Raw genomic sequence first — 4,222 nt, forward strand, 5'->3', positions numbered from 1 at the left:
GTTTTTTTTTTTAACAAATGATATTATCAACGAGGGGAAAGAGTGAGTTTAGTCTCATAATAGGCTAGCAATAATGTGGTTCAAATTCGCCTTTAGCAAGAATCGAATCACATTTCACTTACAAATGAAGAAGAATACTACTAGATCATAGTCCTAAGTGGCAACCATAATTTGAGTTTAATGGTTTAGAAAAATCAGCAATATCAAAAGGGATACAAATAGGCACACGGTTCCGGAATTGTGTAAAACGTGCCTGATTTTAAGAAAAGGCTCATACAAATTGAAATTGTTTCTCTGAATCCGCGCTCGCAAGAACTTGAGTCCTGGTATGAACCGCATGGACAGTTCATCGTCTAAGAGACCTTGATGCAGGTATTTCTGTACAAGGAGAACTCAAGATTTTACAGAAGACACAAAAATTGGCTGGTTGTAGTTATTAGGCTAATTGGTTGGTTCTAATCTATGCTCTTTGGTGTTTTGCATTGAAATCCTTAATCAGGACTTGCACTTAAAAGAACTTGCAACGATCCTTTGTAAGTTTATGCCCTTGCTAGTTTGTTTCCATTATTTTAGAAGATAAAATTAGTATCAGCCTTATTTAACTTTTTTTAGAATATAGTAAACTTTTATTGTTATTATTGAGTGGAAGGTGGAATTTTTTCTCTCCTATCCAATTCTTCTACACCTGCGGGTCTAACTTTTCTCGGCTCTTCCTTGCTTTGGTTTTCAGCCATGTCTTCTATCGAGTTCGTGTGTAGAGGTCTGGTGTTTTCACCAGCTCTACACCACCGCATTCTCTTAGTTATTTGCCGTTTTTGGCAACATTGCTTGTGGGTTTCCACGAGCTTCATATTGCTAGTTGGCTTCTCTTTTGGTTGCCGACTATCTCTTACTAATGGTTGTGCTCAGGTGGCGTCGGAGGAGGCGATACTCGGAGGTGGACGACATCTTGATTGGATGGCTTGGACTTCTGTTGGTGGAGAAATCAGTGGAAGCTTCTCGGCTGTGTTGTTTTCTGGGCTCCTAGGTTGTTGGGCTCATTTTCAGTTTTCCTTTGTGTTAGGCCCTTTTTTGTTTGGTTATTGGTGTTTGCTGGGCCTGTGTTCTGTTTGTACATTTGACTGGTGTTTAATAAACTTTTCCACTTTTCAAAAAAAAAAAAAAAAGGTGTGTCTCCATTTATTAAAATTTTATTCATTTTTAAATTTTGATCAAGGTCTTTAGATATTAATAAACATCATTAATTATTTCAATAATAAAAATATTTTTTATTTCTATATATATTAATTTAGTGTTTTTTTTGAAGGAATATTCATTTAGTGTTAGAAATATTACCTTTGGTATATTTATATTTATGGCTAAATTTTTTTATCATATTTTTTTATTTTTAGTTTGTACGCATTTTTAATTTGTAGCCCTTTTTTAATTTGTACCAATTTTCTTTTCATTTTTAATTTGTACCCATTTATTAATAGGAAAATGAATGAAAATGGCTTGAAAACTTCTAAGTTTTAATGATAAGGACAAAATAAATGGTAAATGAATAGTACCATGTTTGACTTTTTAGTGTAAAAATGTAGTTTTTCGTTAAAGTGAACAGTACCGCAGACTTTTCTTTAAAACTCCCCTTATTAATTTCTTTTTGTGCCCTTTGTACCCATATTTTTTAATTTATTTGTACCCATTTTTAATTTTACTAAATGTACCCATGCTAATTATATGTATTTATTTTATGTTTTAAAATATATCAGTAGTTATTTTTTTAAAAAAGTTAATAATTATGTGGGTACATTATTTTCTTGCTATAATTTTGTGAGGAACAATATTACTCTAATATTTATTTTAAGTATTTATTATCTTTTAAAAGTTTTATTTGAATTTGTTTAAATTTCATAATTTGTGGGACATTAAATGCATGAGTTAAATCTTTTAAATAATGTTAAGGACCTCAATCAAAATATTTAAACAAACAAGGTTCTAGTTTATCAATTAAGTTGATTAAGGACTGGAACCTAAATGATCGTTTACAAATTCTCACCTAGCGTCGTCTAATCCCCTCCTAGGCGTTAGGTGGCTGGTTACCATCCTGATTAACACCTAGGCTGCCTAGGTGTCCGCTTAGCCCGCCTAGGTCGCAACTCTCATTTAGATATAAAAACGATAACTTTCATTTTGGATGTTATTTTTGTTCAATAAACAGTAAGAGGCTGGTTGAATACTTGAATGAACACTCATTATATGCATATTCTCCATATTTTCAATATGTTATTGTGAACACGGAAAATTCCTGAAACGAAAGAGACAAGAACAACGTGCACAAACAAATATTTGTATTTGATGATTTTGGGTTACAATCTCTCTCTAATTTGATCCTCTGATTCGATCTCCGTAAGGTGTTGATTTGTGGATGTTTCGTTGATCCAAGGGCCGTTGGGGCTTGATCTTGGATGAACTGTTGGAAGTTTCTTCAAAGGGCCGTGGGCTTGATCTTTGAAGGTGGATTTGAGCGGATCTTCAAGGAGCCGTTGGGGCTTGATCTTGAGTAACGGTGATGAACGGATCTTCAAGGGCTTTTGGGCTTGATCTTGAAGAAACAGTGATGAACAGATCTTCAAGGGGCTTTTGGGCTTGATCTTGAAGAACGGTTGGACGTGTGGATTTGTCGACGTTGTTGATCCAAAGGGCCGTTGGGGCTTGATCTTGGATGAACGGATGATGAACGATGGTGCTTTCTTCAAGGGCCGTCGGGGCTTGATCTTGAATTGGTGGACGGTTGATCCAAGAGCCGTCGGGGCTTGATCTTGGAAGAACGATGAACGAAGAACGAAGAACACTTTCTTCAAGGGCCGTCGGGGCTTGATCTTGAATTGGTGGATGATTGTTGATCCAAAGGGCCGTTGGGGCTTGATCTTAGGATGAACGAAGAACGAAGAACACTTTCTTCAAGGGCCGTCGGGGCTTGATCTTGAATTGGTGGATGATTGTTGATCCAAAGGGCCTTTGGGGCTTGATCTTAGGATGAACGATGAACGAAGAACGCTTTCTTAATTCTTCGGGAACCTGGATGCTTGAGAGCTTCGGAGTTTCAGAGCTTCAGAGCTTCAAGAGTTTTGCCTAATCATTTTGGTCCTTTTTTAAATGAATGAAATGGGCTTGTATTTATAGAATTTTCCAAGGCCTAACTTTGAATATAATATTCCAGATGAAATAAGTCGTTTCTGCCAGGTGTTGACACGTGTCCTATTTGATGACTTTTCCAACTCATTTCAATTTTCTTTGACTCACATGCTACGTGTAACATTTATGTAATACATGAGCGTTGACACTTTGATTTATCGGTCAACATTTATTTACCGAAATTTCGATGTCTACAAATGCCCCCACTTCAAGGCACGTCGTATACATGTGCTTGTCACATGTAGGAGATGCGTTTTGAAGTCCCTTACTGTAGATGTCGATCCAAGGGCCGTCGAGGCTTGATCTTGAATTGGGCTGGAGATTTCTTCAAGGGCCGTTGAGGCTTGTTCTTGAACTTTTGTTTGAAATTTCTTCAAGGGCCGTCGAGACTTGATCTTGAAGGTTGAAATTGGACCACAAGGAGCTTCATGTGGTAGATGATCTTTGGCTTTGGTAGTGGGTGAATCGGCACATATTTTGTTGCGCTTGTTGACTTTCCACAGCTTTGATCTTGAACTGGGTTGGAGGATTTTCTGGATTCCTCCAATTGTTGATTTTCCACAGCTTATTCTTGAACTAGGTTTTGATTCAAGGGTGGTAGACACTTAATCTTGAATCAGACTTGTGATTTCCTTAAGGGCCGTCGAGGCTTGATCTTGAATTTGGTTGGAAACTTCTTCAAGGGCCGTTGAAGCTTGATTCTTGAAGGCTGACTCGAACACATGACAAGCAGGCACGAGGTGAAGGTGACGACTTGTTGCTTTGTTCAATCTTTCTAATTCACACCTGAGCAGTTTGGTCAACGGTATGATCTTCAAGATTGATGGGCTCTTCTTCCAGTTGGTGACTTGGTCTTTAAAGATTTGATTCAAGGGTGGTGAATCGGCACGTGCAGCCCGCAACGCCTAGCAAGTCGACCCAAGAATTTGAGGGTCAAAACGAGTTCTTCATCTCAGACTCTTTATGCCGAGTTGACTGTGAATGCTGCATTCTTCTCTGCTTGTTTCTTCAGGTAGATATGGCAGCTTCTCGAGTTCTTCAGCTC

The 4,222-nt window shown here is 37.7% G+C and overlaps 1 long non-coding RNA gene across 1 annotated transcript; it reads left to right on the forward strand.

The window, feature by feature from the left end:
• The first annotated feature begins 249 nt into the window (after positions 1 to 249).
• LOC114824119 (uncharacterized) lies at positions 250 to 1,166 on the forward strand. The gene is made up of 2 exons (XR_003772365.2): positions 250 to 533; positions 910 to 1,166. It is a non-coding gene; the product is annotated as an uncharacterized lncRNA (long non-coding RNA).
• The last annotated feature ends 3,056 nt before the right edge of the window (positions 1,167 to 4,222 follow it).

The sequence above is a fragment of the Malus domestica genome, chromosome 03 (genome assembly GCF_042453785.1).
Source record: "Malus domestica chromosome 03, GDT2T_hap1".
Lineage (NCBI taxonomy): Eukaryota > Viridiplantae > Streptophyta > Magnoliopsida > Rosales > Rosaceae > Malus > Malus domestica.